Raw genomic sequence first — 19,566 nt, forward strand, 5'->3', positions numbered from 1 at the left:
CCCTGTGGAGACAATAACTCTTTTACTTACTTATTACTTGATAACGACTATGTACACTTGCTCAAACCAATTGTTACAAGAGTATGCCTTAGAATATTGGTTGAGCATGACGTGCCTACCAAGTGTGCTCGAAAGATGTACAAGATGGTTTCTGTAACGTGTTTAGTTGGGAGTCAACTGAATATATTGACTAGTCAAATAACACCGATATCGAATCTTCTTTATATACTCTCTCCAATTTTTGTAGGACATTTAAAGGACAATTTCTATATGTATTTTGACACTTGTCAAGATCCACTAATAGGTGCTGCGTATATATGTGGTAAAAAGGGAAAGTGTGGATATTTTTATTCCTTCCATTCTACACTTTAGCTTTCTTAAAGATTTAAATATTCACTACTTCTTTGCTAAATTGGAAGTTATGGTTTCTAGGATTATCGGTGGAAGTTTCAACCTCCTTGTAAGCCTGGTAACTCTGTATGTTAGGATTTGAAAGCGTAAGGATGTCATCAGTATATAAACAGTAAGATATGAATGTAGGCCCTGTATGGGGGTCCTCTATAATTGAGATGTTAACAATTTTTCTGTAAATGAGTTTTAATGGTGATTCCATGTTCTTTTAGCATTTGTTGTTGCTATTCGAGAAGGATAACCGATTTTTAATCTCTGAGCTACAATATTGGTGAGTCTTTATTCTGACTCCTTCATGTTAATTGTTTAAGTAGAAATTCGTGTGATAATAACATTTCGGACAACTGGTGAATATATATGTATTGTAGTATCTTAAGATGTCACACGTCTATAAATGGGAATAAGATGATGTGAGGTAAGTATGCATGTAAGATCTGATATGATAGAGTATGAATTGGTCAGGTATGTGAACAAATCTGGTTAAGTGGTTTATGTTTAAAACATCCATTTGTGATGCTCTGGTAGGGTAGTTACATTGCTAACTAGACCGGCAGATCACGATATAAAATTATGTGTAAGACCATGTGGTAGAGACCCATGACATTATTTGACAATAAGAGTACTCATGGTGTAGCCTCCAAAATGATGTAAATGGTACTGGCAGAACACGACATGAGAATGTGTAAGACCATGTGGCGGAGACCCATGGCATCTAATGACAATGGAAATACTCATGGTGATGCCTTTAATGAGTTGTAGACTAGAATGATAGATCACGACATGAATATATGTATAAGACCATGTGGAAGAAATTCCATGGAATCCTCTAAGTTAGTCTGACAGGATAGTAAACACGTAATTTTTTGTAAAGCCTATGCGGTGTATTCTGTAAAGCTTTCATGGCATATTTGGAGATATTTGTCTGGCTTGTTCTATATCATCTTTAAAGGAAAGTTTGGTCAAACGCTTTTGTGTAGTGATCTAGGTAAGTATGAAACTTCTTCACTAGCTGGTGTTGATAAAAATCTGGTAAGTGTGAAGATATCTCTGTTTGGATTGTCTTATGAAAAAAAATTAAATGTGAATTAAGGACATATTCTGAAACAGTTCTCACTAGTGTATCTAAAGAGTGAATTCTCCATAGTAGTTTTTTAGTACAAGTAATTTGGCGTATTAGTAAGTATGAATAGTATAAGAATTTTTTAGGTTTGAATTTGCTTATGATATGTAAAGAAGTAATTTGAATTATTTGATATCCGCTAAATTTGAATAACATATGTGTCTAAGTACAGAGGTTGTCTAGAGTCTGTGTTATTCGCGAAATTGGGTGTTCTTCTGATTTGTATCATGGTTGTCTAGGATTCCATTAGACCTTTTAAATTGTATCATCCATCAGAATAAGTTGTGATCTGGTTCAATCAGGATGTGATCTGATTGATAATTTGATAATTGTCAATCCACTATGAGAATCCACTAAATGTGAACTCTGTATCTATTAGTATGGGTATCTGCCAAGAGCAATCTTTATAAGTATACCATTCTAGAATAAGAGTTCAACGACCATCTGAATGAATATCTGCAGAGGGTAAGATCAATATAGAGTTATTTATAAAAGATCAGTTAGTTATTCGCCAAGAATCATATTTATGAGTACCCATCCTGCGGGAAAATGTATTCAATGTTTATTTGAAGGAATATTCATTGAAAGTAGGCTATGTATGGATATTCTTCTGGGAAGTACATTTGATTTTCTAAAAAAGAAATGAGATCTGTAGTCATTGATAAAATCTAGAATTAGTCCAAACAGGGACTTGTGAATAAATCAGTCAATTATGGAAGTTGGTGAATAAGTATAAGCTGATATAGGAAAGTATCCGCCAATGATAGAAACAAAATTTGAAACCTTCATGATGAGGATTCATCTAGAAATGCGTCAAGGTAATTTGGGTTAAAACTCACTAGATTCGCTTGAACTTATAAGTGTTTGTTATAATGTAGGTTCTATTTATCAAATGAGTACTGTATGAGGGACCAAGCTAGGAGTGCACCAAGTAGCGGTTCGAGTTGCGATATTATGCATACAGAAGGTACCCCAAAAGTATGGTGATTAGTTCACAAATATCTCAAAATACACCACACAGGCTTTATAAAAAATTACGTGTGTACTGTCCCGTCGGACAATCTAAAAGGATGTCATGGGATTTCTTCCACATGGTCTTACACATATTTTCATGTTGTCTGCCAATCTAGCCTCCACCTCACTGGAGGCATCACCATGAGTATTTTCATTCTCATAATATGACACGGGTCTCTGCCACATTGTCCTACACATTCTTATGTTGTATTCTGCTAGTCGGATTTACATTATTTCAAAGGCTACACCATAAGTACTCTTATTATCATATAATGCCATGGGTTTCTACCATAAGGTCTTACACATATTTTCATATTGTGATATTATAGAGTTATTTATAAAAGATCAGTTAGTTATTCGCCAAGAATCATATTTATGAGTACCCATCCTGCGGGAAAATGTATTCAATGTTTGTTTGAAGGAAAATTCATTGAAAGTAGGCTATGTATGGATATTCTTCTGGGAAGTACATTTGATTTTCTAAAAAAGAAATGAGATCTGTAGTCATTGATGAAATCTAGAATTAGTCCAAACAGGGACTTGTGAATAGATTGGTCAATTATGAAAGTTGGTGAATAAGTATAAGCTGATATAGGAAAGTATCCGCCAAGGATAGAAACAAAATCTGAAACCTTCATGATGAGGATTCATCTAGAAATGTGTCAAGGTAATTTGGGTTAAAACTCACTAGATTCGCTTGAACTTATAAGTGTTTGTTATAATGTAGGTTTTATTTATCAAATGAGTACTGTATGAGGGACCAAGCTAGGAGTGCACCAAGTAGCGGTTCGAGTTGCGATATTATGCATACAGAGGGTACCCCAAAAGTATGGTGATTAGTTCACAAATATCTCAAAATACACCACACAGGCTTTATAAAAAATTAAGTGTGTACTGTCCCGTCGGACAATCTAAAAGGATGTCATGGGATTTCTTCCACATGGTCTTACACATATTTTCATGTTGTGATCTACCAATCTAGCCTCCACCTCACTGGAGGCATCACCATGAGTATTTTCATTCTCATAATATGACACGGGTCTCTGCCACATTGTCTTACACCTTCTTATGTTGTATTCTGCTAGTCGGATTTACATCATTTCAAAGGCTACACCATAAGTACTCTTATTATCATATAATGCCATGGGTTTCTACCATATGGTCTTATACATATTTTCATATTGTGATATTTCAGTATAGTTAGCAATGTAACTACCCTACCGAAGCATCACAAATGGATGTTTTGCATAGAAACCACTTACCCAAAATTTTTTCATATACCTAACTGATTCATACGCTATCATATCAGATCTCACATGCATACTTACCTCACATCATCTTATTCCCATTTATAGACATACGGTATCTTTAAGATACTACAACCCATGTATACTCAACAGTTTTCCGAGATGTTATCATCACACAAATTTCAACTTGAACAGTTAACATGCAGGAGTCGGAATAAAAACTCACCTAATACTCACCAATACTATATCTCGGAGATTAAAACTCGATCGTCCTTCTCGAAAAGTAGCAACAACTGCTTAAAAGAACATGGAATCACCATTAAAACCCATTTACAGACAAATTGCAAACATTTCAATTATTGACGACCCCAATGCAAGGCCTCTTATTCATATTCTACAGTTTATATATTGCTTACATTCTTACTCTTTCAAAATTGTACCATGAAGAGTTACCAAACCTACCAGGTGGTTGAAACTTCAACCAATAATCCCAGAAAACATAACTTTCAATTTAACAAAGAAAAAAAGAATATTTAAATCTTTAACAAAGCAAAAGCGTAGAACAAAAGGAAAAAAAACATCCACGTGTTCCCTTCTTACCCCATATATATATCCAGCACCTCTTAGTGGATCTTGACAAGTGTCAAAATACATACAGAAATTGTCCTGTAAATGTCCTACAAAGATCGAAGAGAGAATATAAAGATGATCAAATGTTGATGCTTCAAACAGACAACTTCACATCTACACACCTTCTTCTCAGATCTACCAAATTTGGGTGTGACAACTCTCCCCTCAACAAAAATTACATCCTCAATTTTTTCCAACTTCAGAATTTTCTCTACTATGAATGTATAATTAACACTCTGCGCCAGGCGTAAAACACTAATTGGTGAAATGCCCACATACTCATAACGACTTCTCTTTGGTGTTAGATACTCTTGAGATTCTAGCTGGCGAGAATGCCATCAGTTAGTTTCCATGGCAAATTCAATCTCGTAAGTAAACATTGGTGGTTACTTTCATGCTTTCAAACGTCACATAGCTCCAATCTTGATAGGTGTCAAGTTATAATTAGAGGATTTGAATAGTTTCCATAAAACTTCTTTCAAATGCTAAATTCATCATAAATATTGGGTGTTGAAATTTTCTTATATAAAACATGTATAGCTACTTATATATATCTACCAAATACTTAGTATTTCAAGTTACTAATCCATAACAATTCAATATGAGCATATTAACTGCCCAAATCCCATAAGAATTCTTTTTACTTTTCTGATAACAACTTTAGTCCTACCTTAGTCACAATACTACTTCACACTTCAAACACATCGTAACACATTTATATACACATGATCCATAATTAGAATACGTAACGATTTAAATATAAATATCATAAATGAACTTACTTTCTCACATTTTATTTAACTTAACTCAGACAATGTAAACAACAATATCATATGGCATTCGGTAGTAGGAGCGAATCAATATTTCCCTCATTGGACATGATACACCAATAATGAAAGGCACAATTAAACACATTTACATCTTATTTAAGGCATACTGACATAAAAGTGATTACTGTAAATCCATTGTATGAACAATATCAGGTTTAGCATTTAACCATGAAAACAACAGCCTTCAAACACCATAAGTCACCACATTAAGCACTTCTAGGTTCAATTCTCAAACACGATGATTTGTAGCATATAAATATCATTATTTTACCATTCAAACATTATTATTTACAACATATTACACTTCAAACGTAATAAATTTTAGCATTTGAACATCCTTTATCTAACTACCAAACATCACGATCTACAGCATATAACGATTAACTTCTCACTAATCAGTCCCTTTTTAAAATACATAAGCATTTAACAACCTTTTTTAACAGTAATAAGATTTATCGTGCAGCTCATGTTAATAGACAAAAGATATTGACCATATGCACACAAGCCACATGCATTTGCAGCTTCCTTGGTAACCAAGGATTTTACCCACATTCTCCTAATACCATCACTCATACGACTTAAAGATATAGTAAAACAACTAGGTAAGAAAATAGAGAATTTACCAACACTTATTACATCTAGCAAATAGTGTATAAAAATGTAACATTTTCCAGCAAGCTTGAAACATCTTTAAAATAGGGAATTTAAATGTTGAAAGTCCAGCATTAGAATATCCAATGGACAACATCAAAATGTCATTTTAGGAAAGTATAAATAACACAAACTGGACAACATGTTAAGGTCATTTGGAATAGCATAAATAGCACAAAATGGGCAACATTTTTATATCATTTGGGATGCCATAATCATAACACTTTAAACACATTTAACCAACACATTTACACACTTTAATTTGATACTTGAATAGTTTAATTAACACCTTAAACTCATTTAAGAAAGATAATTTATAAACTGTTTCTAAATGCATTATAGCATAATTTAGCAGACATAATTGGACACCATTTAGTCAAGTTACAATAGCTTCATTCAACACCAACAAACATTTTAAAATCAAAATGACCAATTAAATGTGAACTTGAATCAAGATGCTCTATAACCGAGAGTTGCGTGCTAATTAGATAAGGATTTAGGTAGGAAATTAGAGTTAGAACCTCAAAACATACCATTTAGATGGTTTTAATTCAACATTTACGAGCTGATACCATAAGCATTCAGTAGTAGCTTTTAGCAACCAAATTAAGCATTTGATTACCAATTCTTCTTCTTCTTCTTCTTCTTCTTCTTCTTCTTCTTCTTCTTCTTCTTCTTCTTCTTCTTCTTCTTCTTCTTTTTCTTCTTCTTCTTCTTCTTCTTCTTCATTATCATCATCGACATCATCATCATCATCGTCATATTCATTGTCATTGTCGTCATCTTCATCTTCTTTTTCGTTTTCACTTCTTACAATAGTTGTTAACTAAGAATAATGTATTCTTAAACCATAAAAACTTGTTGTAATAACGTATAACCAAACCTTACCAGCATAAAAAAATCAAAATTATTTAAATCATGAGAACTACATAGTTACCAATTGGAAAACTTATCAAAATTTACCTTCAAACCCATCCTAACCTCATATAATTTCTTCTCTTTCTTGTTGTCACTTTCCTATCTTAACAGCATGCCAAAGTGCTCTTTACACAAAAGTCCTTAAATTGATATAGGGACTAAGTCAGGTTCAGCGTATTATGCATACAGGGTTGACTCTCACTTAACTGCCAAAGGATCGACTAAACCAATGGCTCGAATACCAATTAATTGTAACACCTTGTACATGACTCGAATAACCGGATTCAGATATCGAATGTTACACCACAAACACTTAACAAAATTTTTACAATCGACATACAAGTATTCTAGAACAATTATTTATCATTTCTTTTCGGACTATTCTTAAAATTAAAGAATATATTATATAATTACATCAAAGTTCAAAAACAATATACGACTTGAAAACTCAAATCTTGTTACATACAGACTCTATGTGGCGTGGTAAACTAATCAACATACTTCTATTATGCCCTCTGTATGCATAATATTGCAACTAGAACCGCTACTTGGCGCACTTTTGGCTTGGTCCCTCCTGGAGTACCCATTCAATAAATAGAACCTTCATCATAACAAACACTTATAAGTTCAAACGAATTTAGAGAGTCTTAACCTAGATTACCTTGAAGCATTTCTAGATGAATTCCTCCTCATGAAGGTTTCAGATTTCATTTCTGTCATTGGTGAATACTTTCCTATATCAACGCATACATATTCACAAACTTCCATAACTAAACAATCTATTCACAAGTCCCTGTTTGGACTGATTCCAGATTTCATCAATCACTATAGATATCATTTCTTTTTCAAAAAATCAAATGTACTTCTTAGAAGAATATCCATTCAAAGCCTACTTTTAGCTAATTCTCCTTGAAAGAGATATCAAATACCTTTTCCCCAAGACGGGTAATCACAGATGCCATTTGGAGAAAAAATAACTAACTGATCTTTTATAAAGAACTCCATATTGATCTTACCTTATACAGATCTTCATTCATATGGTCATTGAACATTTGTTCTAAAACGGTATACTTACAGAGATTATTCTTGGAAGATACCCATACTAGTATATACAGAGTTTACCTTTGGAGAATTATCATAGTGGATTAAAAATTATCAGATTATCAGTTAGATCACATCTTGATTGACGCAGATCACAACTTATTTTGAAGGATGACAAAATTTAGAACATCCCATGGAAGCCCAGACAACCATTATACAAATCAGAAGAATGCCTAACTTGGCGAACAACACAAACTCTAGACAACATTTATACTTGACACGTATGTTATTCAGATTTGGGGGATATCAGATAATTCATATTACTTCTTTACATATCATAAGCAAATCCAGACCTCACAAACTCTTATACTATTCATACTCATTAATATGCCAAATTACCAATATTGACAGACTACTATGGTGAATTCACTTTTCAGTTACACTACTAAGAACTCATTTAGAAAAATGTCATTAATTCACATTTAAAATTTTTCATAAGATTATACAAATAGAGATATCTTTACACTTACCAGATTTTATCAACATCAGCTAGCGAAGAAGTTTCAGACTTACCCAGATCACTATAAAAAAGCATTTGACCAGACTTCCCTTCAAGGATGATACAGAACAAGCCACATAAATATCTCCAGATACGTCACAAAAGCTTTACCAAATACGCCAAATAGGCTTTACATAATACACGACACAGGCTTTACAGAAAATTATGTGTTCACTGTCCCCTCAGACTATCTCAAAAGATGCCATGGAATTGCTTCCCTATGGTCTTATACATATCTTCATGTCATGATCTGTCAGTCTAGCCTACAACTCATTGAAGGCATCACCATAAGTATTTCCATTGTCATAATATGCCATGGGTCTCTGCCACATGGTTTTACACATTCTCATGTCGTGTTCTGTCAGTCCCATTTACATCATTTCGGAGGCTACACCATGAGTACTCTCATTGTCATATAATGCCGTAGGTCTCTATCACATGTCTTAAACATAATTTCATATCATGATCTGTCAATCTGGTTAGCAATGTAACTACCCTACCAAAGTCACAAATGGATGTTCTACACAGAAACCACTTACCAAGATTTGTTCACATACCTAACTGATTCATCCTCTATCATATCATATCTTACATGCATATTTACCTCACATCATCTTATTCCCATTTATAGACATGCGACATCTTTAAGATACTACAACCCATATATACTCACCAGTTGTCTGAGATGTTATCATCACACAAATTTTTACTTGACCAGTTAACATGCAGGAGTTAGAATAAAAACTCACCTAATACTCACCAATATTGTAACTTGAAGATTAAAAATCAATTGTCCTTCCCGAACAGTAAAAATAACTACTTAAAAGAACATGGAATCACTAGTAAAACTCATTTATAGACAAATTGCTAGCATCTTAATTACGGACGACCCTCATGCAAGGCTGCTTATTTATATCTTATTGTTTATACACTGTTTACATCCTTACTCTTTAAAAATCCTAACATGCATAATTACTAGACTTACCAAGAGGTTGAAACTTCCACTGATAATCCCAAAAACCATAACTTCCAGTTTAGCAAAGAAGAAGAGAATATTTAAATCTTTAAAAAGCTAAAGCGTAGAACAGAAGGGAAAAAAACATTCATACATTCCTTTCTTACCACATATATATACTCGACACCTTTTAATGGATCTTGACAAGTGTCAAAATACATATAAAATTTGTCCCTTAAATTTCTTACAAAAATCGAAGAGAGCATATAAAGAAGATCTGATGTTGATGTTATTTGACTAATCAACCTCTTTAGTTGACTCCCAACTAAACACGTTACAGAACCCATCTTGCACATCTTTCCAGCACACTTGGCGTATCATACCTATGGAAATAACTCGTATATGGCGAGGCCTTAAAGACACCTTATCCCCTTACAACTTTAACATATACTTAGTAGGCGTCATGCTCAACCAACATTTTAAAGCATACTTTTCGCTTGTTGTACTCTTTTTTTCAATTGAGAGTAAATCCTTAGATACTTCTATGGGTGGATACTCTATGTGTCAAACATCAGTTCGTCAGGAAGCTAAAAATTGGACTAATGACCATAGTGGGCCAAATAGAAAACTTTACATCTACACACCTTCTTCTCGAATCCTCCAAATTTGGGTGTGACATGTCAGCACACCAGTGGCACTTGGAGAAAAGCTTAGCAATAATGAAGTCTTTGAGAGAGTCGATGAGAAGAATTACAAAAATATAATTGGCTGCTTGTATTTAACAACAAAAAGACCTGACATTATGTATGTAGTGGGCATGTTATCAAGATTTATGCGTTATTGTAATATACTGCATTTTAAGACAGCTAAGAGAGTGCTGATATATATCAAAGGATCCGCTAACCTTAGAGTATGGTTTAAGAAGGAAAAGGCATTGAATTTGGTTGGCTACACCGATAGTGATTGGGCAGGATCAGTGGTTGATATGAAAAGTACCTCTGGTTATCTTTTTTCACTTGGATTTGACATATTCTCATGAAGCACTAAGAAGCAACATATTGTTGCTCAGTCGTTAGCTGAGGTAGAGTATGTAGCTGTAGTAGTAATAGTCAACCAAGCAATTTGGCTAAGAAAACATCTTGGCAACTTGAACTTTGTACAAACTGGAGCAACACAAATTTTGTGTGATAATCAATCCCCCATTACAATTGTGAAGAATCCTATTTTTCATGGGAGACAAAGCACTTCAAGATAAAATTTCACTCTGTGAGAGAAGTTGAGTAGAGCAAGGAAGTGACTTTAGTTTATTGTAGCTAAAAATAAACCAAAGTTGTGGAGAACACTTCAAGATAAAGTATCGCATGATATCAGCGAGGGGATATTCTAACCAAGCCTTTAGGAAAGGCGAGGTTTGAAAAGCTCAGAAAGGAAATTTGTATTTGTAACATGGTGGACAAGGAGGAGTGTTGCGAGATGACCAACCATGAAATAGCTCTCACAAATGGCATGTAGTCTAAATGCGAATCACTTGGTGGACAATCATTTGACGAATTGCCTCACGAACTGTCATTATATGAACCATCATCTGAACGCGCGAAGTATCATGTGGACAGCCATGTTGTGGACAGTTTATACGCAAAAAGCCTGGTGGACTGTTCAAGTGAGAACAAAGTTGCAATCTATATGGCCGGATTGAAGAAATACGGAGCATATTCTCGGATTGAATGAAAATGTTTTGGTACATGCCACCAATGAAAAGTGAGAGTTTGTTCTTAATATGTTTTAGGTAAAACCAATCTTAATTGGTATATTTTTTATGTGTTTAGGTGATGAATTCCATGTTTAGTTTGTGTACAAGAAATGTATTTCAAGTTTCAAGATTGTATTAGTGGGGTTTATTGAGTTCTCTTGGAAAGAAACTCATGTATATTTTTAAGTTTGAAAAAAATGAAATATAGAGCAGACTCGTTGTATTACTAAATCTTTCTTTTGCTTTCTTTCTTTATTCTTAACACCAACACTTGCCTACTCGATGGAACTAAGTCATTATGGTGGAAGATAATTTAGATTTTTTCAATACTATTCTGAAACTCTTAAGGAGGACATGCACTCTGGATCAGAAGATAATTTGTGTAAGCTATGGATCATTTTCACTCATTATCGCACAAAGTCTCGATTGATTACTTCAACTCATTCTCTAAATCTTAGTAAGTATATGGCTCCAAGGTACATAAAATGATGTTCCAAAGTTCATGATCTATACTTGGAGCACTCCATTGATGTTTTAATTTCAAGTTTTTGATCCTTTACAAAGTGAAAAAGGATCTCCAAGGATAAGACTAAGAAAAATGCTTTAGAAAACACAACCAAAATTTCGAATCCTAGTTCAAAGGGAATAGTTAACAATCAACTCCTTTAGTCCATAAAGCACGAGAAATCTTAGATAAATTTGTCAAAGGTTAGCATAAAGCAAAGGAATCACGAAAGACCTAAGAAAGTTGATAATGACACATCTTAAGTGAAGCTTCAATTTCCAACTGTTACGACTTCAATAATGCGCGCATAACTGTTGCTAGACAAGAAAATGTCTCACCAACCATAATTATTTACGACACCTCTAGTGCTAAGAAGCCCATTATAAAATCCTCTGAAGTCAATAGGCTTCTTATCTTTGAATCATCTCAATTTAGTGTTGATTATGTCACAATCAAAAGTCAATAAAAGCTTGCGACTATTTTGTAAGAAAGCATCCAACCAAGGATTGTTCTAACCAATTTGGATCGAAAAACTTAACCATTAAGGGCCCATATATGTCATTAGCCTTCTAGTAACATAGTGAACATGAATATCTACATTTGAGTAACCTGCTTAAGTAGAGTGTGAAATTTGGTTCAATCCATATGAATGTTGGCATCATTTCCTATTGTTTCTCGTTTTTTATGCTTCCAAAAGATCCTAGTAGGGTAACATGTTTCCTTCGAATGAGTGAACTTTCTAAATTTCCAAGTTAGTGACATAGGCTAGTGTAATGTTCTTCCAAACTAGAAATTGTTCCAAGCCGTAAAGAAGACTTCATTCCTCTTGGTTTTCTTTAAGAGATGGAATGCAACAAACAAATACTCGCATCTTGGAATGAAATTCCATTCTTATCAACTCTAACTAATTCTACAACACATGAAATGAATTCGTAGTAAATATTACCATAAAGGGACAATCTGCCTAACTTGTGTAAATCCCATAGTAAGATGGAAGCTTCGTCTACATATTGGTGCAATGAGCATTGCAAATTTATTGAAACCAAAAGGTTGACATGCATAATAAATGTTATAAAAGTCTTTAAATTGTAAATAAAAATATAGAAAAAAAATATTTGATGGATTGCATTAAGATTGTTGAATACTAATTTATGACACACTCATGATGTGAGTGAAAAGAATTTATGTAAAAAATATATTATAAAAAGTTTGTATAAAAACTAAATGAAACTTTCACAGAAGTGGTTAAGTTGAAACTCTGAAAAATATTATGTATTTGGATTAAACCTTATTATAATAATATTTTATACAAAAATATAAAAAGGTAAAAATATGTTCATATTAATATTTGTTACTAAATTTTTTTAGTCATTTCCCAATTATGATACACTGAACACATGACAATATTTTAAACACTACTTGTGGAGTTAAAGAAATGCATAATGTACCAAATACTAATCCTTACTAATTTATCTTCCAAAAATAAGCTAAATCATCCATTTCCAATTCAATTAATTTAATCTAATTTTTATTTCTTGGACCTTCTTCCTGCTGAAAAGTGGCACACACCCACCATACTCTTTTTCCTTTTCTTTTTCATTTTATACAAATGGTTAATTTTTAGTTTTAATTATTCTAATATGCTTAAATTTAAAATTTAATTATTATACTTTAATTTTTAATATAATTTGATCTCTATACTTTTATAATGTTATTAATTAGTTCAAATAGTTAATATCGTTAGTTTTTCAATTAAAATATTGTGTTGTTATATATAATTTGATAGCGGCTTTTTAAATTCAAAAAGTAAAGGAATTAAAATCTTGAAAATAAAAGTAGGAACATTAAATTTCAAGTGTACAAAGTGCAAAGGCTTAGAGTCATGATTGTTTAAATCGAATTGGATTGGCTGATCGGATCGAGAACCAAATGAGGTACCAATCTAGAGAGAAACATCAGACTAATTGACCCACGAATCGATTAAACAAAGCTAAAAAATCAATTGAATCTATTTTTTATTTTTAAATATTATTTTATTATTTTTAATTATTTATTTAATTAAACCGTATAAACTAATTACATAACCAATTTAACCACAACAACAATAAAACTTGCACCATGTTTGGTTGGGTGTATTGGCATAGCCAATACACCCCTAATCGGTGGGTCCCACTTAATCCCTCTCTAATACTTTGTTTGGTTCAGTGTATTGCTATTACAGGTCTAATACACTACTGATCTAATCCCCAAAATCCACCGTTTTCTAATCCCTTCCTTGAGCTCAGATTAGGTGCTGCTTCAATTTTGGTCCCTGTTTTACCCTCCCGATTCACGCTTCTGTTTTACCCAAAATTCACGTTCTGTTTCTTCCTTCTACCTTTCTTCTCCACTCTCCTCACCGTCTTCTCCTCTAACATCCAGTGTGTTCTGCTCCTCTAACATCCTCTGGCGTACCATTTGTGGGTGTGTTCTTCTTATCGAGATTTTTTTTCCCTTTTAGTGTGTTTTCATAGTTCTTTATTTGGTCTATGAATGAAAAGGATGAAAATTTCTGGGTTTTTGATGCTTGGTAATTTAGGAAGCCTTTATTATAAAATTTTTGAGATATTTTTTTCTATTTATTTGAAGTTCAATGATTTGGATATTGGAACATATATTGTTTTTTCATCTAACTTTCTCAAATCCCAAACAAAAGACCCCTGGAAAAAAAAAAAGGGTTCTTTTTAGATTTTGAAATAAAGGCAGAAAAATGGTGAACTGGGAGCTAAACAGTTGCTGCAATAATGGCCAAGTTACCTTTCTGGTTACAATTTTGGTCTTCACTGTTGTCATTCTTGTTGTAAGCTTCTTTCTTGAATTTTTTTTCTCTTGTTTATAACGAAGATCATCTTTTTCTCTGCTATGCTTTTGGTTGTTGTAAGGAAACAATATAAACACGGTAAAAATAATGGGGTAATTTTGGTAAGAGCTCCCTGGTTATGTTTGTTTGAAGGATGATATATCTACGGTTTAGTTGACTAAGCCATGATTGTTAGTTTTAGTTTAAAATTTAATAAGTTTCTTGTTTTGGAGAAACCATCGAATTAATGGTAATTTGAATTACGAAATAGATTAACAGTTTAAATAGTTTCTTGGTTTACACGTTGAAGGAAATTGGGTTCTTTTCTGGGAGCATTTGTGATTTACTTTTGTAATACTTGTTGTAAATCTGTTCATAAGGAACTCATAAATGCTATGGCATTTACAACAATTTTCATAAGTTGTTCATAAGGATGAGGATGCCAAGGTTTTAGGAGTTTTCTAGGAGGATTCACTGCAGTTGAATTTCTGTTAAAAGATACAGCATTCTTTGGAATTTGAACTGGTTGCCTCTGTTTGCTTAAATGGATTGACCTAATGTTTCCCCCTGATTGTTGTAGCTATGGAGAACAGTGCTGTTGCTGCCTTTTAAGCTCATTACAGTATTCTTGCATGAAGCAAGTCATGCAATTGCCTACATACTTACCTGTGGTCATGTAAGAAAGCCCTTTCCTTTATCACATGTCATATGAACGGTTTAAACATGTCTTTAATGTGACCATTAGATTTTGGCTGCATAATTTTTCTACTAACCCATCTTACTGGTTTTAGTCTTTGGATTATGGTCTGCTCAATTATCAATGTTCCTTTATCAGCCAACTAGTCTAGTTGAAGTCCTATAGGTGTTATTTGGAGATGTGCGTGTAAGAAGTGACTGTATTTTTAATGTGGCAGGCACTTGTTGATGCCCAGGATATGGTAAGAGGCCAAATGAACTTCAAGAGGCTTACATTGACAGATATCACAATTGACATTCCACGTGTTCCCAAGAACAAATGGGTTGATCGAAGCTATGGAGAAGGCTGGTAAGGACAACGATAGCTTTCACCAGCATTTGTAATGTTGTTTCTTGAAGATATGTTTTCTTTCTTATCACTCTTATGTTAACTTGCAAATGTTAAGAACAAATGGGAAAGTAGCTCGTGGGGTAGAAAGTTGATTGTCCAGAAGAGAAGAGCATCTCTCAACGACTTTGATAGGTTCAAGCTTATGTTGGCTAAGATCAAGGTCAGTTTCCGATACACCCCCTATTGTGTCTACCCGTTTTATACCAGAGTTATTTTCTTGAAAGCACTTCCTCAAAACATCAATCGAAGCTTGACGAGCTGTAATACGATTTTGCAGAGGTCTGGAGTCATCAAGCAAGAACTTGCTAAGCTGAAAAAGGAGAATGCATCTTGAATTTGATATTGAATCATGGATTTTTGTTAGTTTTTGTCATCAAACATTCTGCAGGTTGTTCTTTTTGTAATTTTTTCTTTTATTTACAAATGATTAAAAAGATTAAAGATCAGTTGAGAGATCTTTGTTTGCTATATTACATATTTTATAGTGAGTTTAATAGCAGGATATTGCTTTGCTTGCTGCAATTTTTCTTATCAAAATTCTGGTATTTATTTATATTCCCTTTATAGCATAATGAAAAATAAGACACTTAAGCTGTTTAAGTTTATAAGCTTCAAAATAAAAAGTTTTGATGTATTGTTTAGACAAACTCGAGCTGCTCAAGCTAGATATCGAGTTAATTATCTTACCTTAATTTATGTGTGTATATACTAAGTTTTGCTGAATAAATATTAACCATTCATTCAGATAATTTTCCTATACATATGTATTTGTGTATATAAAATCATGCATTTATAAAGTAATAAAACACTGTCCAATACAACCAAGCATTTGGTTTAAATGATTGATACATGATCAAAACAAAAAGAATAAGAAACAAAGAATGAGTAACAAACAGTTACATGTTAATTTTAATATTAATTATTTCAAATTATCTTTTATAGTATCATATATTATGATTTGAGTAAATTCATATAAAAATATTAATTATTATGAATTTTATTAAATTATGATTTGAGTAAATTCATATAAGAATATTGATTATTAAGAATTTTATTAAATTATATATTTTAATTATAATATATTTAATAATAATTATGTTAATTTATATTTTATAGTATCATATATTATGATTTGAGTAAATTCATATAAGAATATTGATTATTAAGAATTTTATTAAATTATATATTTTAATTATAATATATTTAATAATAATTATGTTTAAATATGATTAAATTATTTATTATTGATATTAATAATCTTATTAAAACAATAATCATTTACCAAAATAAATTTATGCTAAGGGTATTCTAGTCATTTTAGTTTTTTCCATTATGCTATTACACCTCTATTCCATTCAACCAAACACAAGATTACTATTACGCCTCTATTCCATTACATTCAACCAAACAGTTGATTTGCTATTACACCTCTATTCCAATATACCTCTAATCCAATACACCTCTAATCCAATACAGCGAACCAAACGCACTCTTGATGGATAAGGGTAAGTATGACATTTGATATAAATAAAACTATTACTTTTGAGTAAGTCCGTAGTGTGAATTATAAAAATCATATACTTTTGAGTAAAGCCTTCCTTACGTGGCACCTGTCCATTGTTCATTCATTTCTTCTTTTTATACTTTGTTTTTATATGAGAAGATAATTATTAAATATTAGTTATAATCCCTTTATTCTTTTTGAGATTATATAAGAATAATTTTAATTTTAATATTTATATTTATATTTCACTCAAATTTGAGATTTAATTTTTATATCTTAATTTTAATTTAATTTAGTTCAATTTTTTATAATTTTATTAGTTAGTCTAAATAATTTAATCTTTATCCTAATTAAAATATCGATGTGGCTTTTTAAGAATTGTTAATAACGTGAAACTTTTCTATTAAGTTTAGGTTTATTACAAAATGTCATTTTTTTATGATATGGATACCAAATGAGTATTTTTTTTAATTTTAAAATATTACACCAGTAAATTTAACAAAAAAATTTTAATAGTGTTAACAGAGTGACCTAAATTTTTAAAATTAAAAAATAGAGCTAAATTTAATTAAATAAAAATATAAAAATTAAATTCTAAATATATAAAGGATATAAAAACTTTCAGCATATTGTAACTTTTATATTTTTATAATTTAATCAAAAATAATAATTAACTTAAAGAGAAGCATGACTACAAACCATTCTAGAGGGTAATTTTCTTTACTTGGATTTGACTTATAATGGCATTAAAATATATTTGGGGTAGGGGGAGCTATAGGACTTAAGAGAATAAATTTTGGGTGGGGTGCTCGGGAGATATATGCACATCCATTTTATGATTTATTGTGTTGGTGTAACCTTCAATCAAGTTATTAATCAGTTAGGGAAATTATAAAAAATATATATTTTTATAATTAAAATAAATTATATTATTTAAGGGTATTTTAATTTTTCATTTTAACAAAAACCAATAAAAATATACATATAATGAGATTCCACTTTGCCCCAATTAGAGTGGTAAAATTAAGGTAAATCATAATTTTACCACTAAACCAAAGCTTCTATTTAATATGTTTTATATATTAAAAATAATGTGAATTCAGTTGGTGTCACAAGTCAACTCGCCACTAACTCATAATTGATGGCAAATGTTGGAAAAACATGTTTGGAGAACGCAGCGGAAAATAAGTTTAAGGAAAAAACCAAAGTTTTAATTTTTTTTCCAAAAAGAAGAACTTAGTTGTGATATTTAAAGTAATAAACACTTAATCAAATTGTACCTTTTCGATCCGTTTAGGATGAACGCTTCGACCGAGTAATCTTCTCCACTATTCTCAAGCTCACGTTTGTCAAATGTGGGCTCGCTTCGAATCAAAAAATTTTTGACAAAATTACTAATGAGGCAAATTCGTAATTTCTCTAAACTTTTGGGTCAAGTTGTAAATAAAAAAATATCTCTAGAAATCTTCTAAAATAATTTTTTCAGAAAATTTTCTCGCTGCAACTTTCTATTAAATCCAAGTCTATGTCAAAATAATGATCCAATGGTCTTTTTATATAGGGAGAGTTTAGAGTAGCAACTAATATCAAACTTAATCACTTTAATATTAAATTTAATCTAATACAAATCTAATACAAAATAAGTATTAGATTAAATTTAATATTAAATCTATTAAAATAATAGAATATTTATCTACAAGATAAATATTAAATTAAATCTAATATTAAGATAATCACTTTAATATTAAATTAACAAAATACTATCAAGGTAAGTCTTAAATTAAATTAAATTAAATTTATTAAAATAATATTATTTTTGGAATAGTTTATCCTAAATCAAATTATTCGGTAGAGTTCCAGTAGGAGTGTAATTCTCCCACTGCTCAACCATCCAAGAACAGCCGCCGCCGAACATCCATTGGTTACCAAAATGTCGTCGTTGCAATCGTCGACACCATCATGCTCGGTGGTGTCATCGTAGGTGCGAAACCCTCATGATACCCCAAGCCGGTTCAATTTGGTCCAATTATAGTCGATCGGTCCAATCTAACCACTAGTTGGATCGTTAGCCCGGTTTCACATACCAAGCCTGGTTCAACTAATTTTGGGTTTCGATCTCAATTTTTGGTTCTCGATTTCAATTTTTGATCTCAAGTCCAATTTTCAAGTTCAATTACCCATTGATACAATTGTCTGACTTGAAAACTAATTTCCAAAAATATTAAATTTATTTTAATTAATGATTAATTTAATTTTGCTTGATTAAAATTAATTTTCCCAAAAATCACTAAGATTTTCCAAAATTAATTTTTCAAGAAAATTCTTTAATCAAATTCATTAGTTGAACAATTTTCATGATCGCCTAAATTAATTCCACATCGAAAAAATCGACTCAATTAAATTATTTCTAAAGTCGTAGAATTTTCTTCTGATTCAAATGTAGTCCGATTGAGCTTTTGCTGAGCTAGAGGAGAGACTAATCAGACATACAATTAGGCTCTAGTA

General features: G+C 31.8%; 1 pseudogene; it reads left to right on the forward strand.

Moving 5' to 3' along the window:
- Nucleotides 1-15,360: 15,360 nt before the first annotated feature.
- LOC107921568 (60S ribosomal protein L14-2-like) lies at nucleotides 15,361-16,079 on the forward strand (annotated as a pseudogene).
- Nucleotides 16,080-19,566: the final 3,487 nt, after the last annotated feature.

The sequence above is a fragment of the Gossypium hirsutum genome, chromosome D01 (assembly GCF_007990345.1).
Source record: "Gossypium hirsutum isolate 1008001.06 chromosome D01, Gossypium_hirsutum_v2.1, whole genome shotgun sequence".
Lineage (NCBI taxonomy): Eukaryota > Viridiplantae > Streptophyta > Magnoliopsida > Malvales > Malvaceae > Gossypium > Gossypium hirsutum.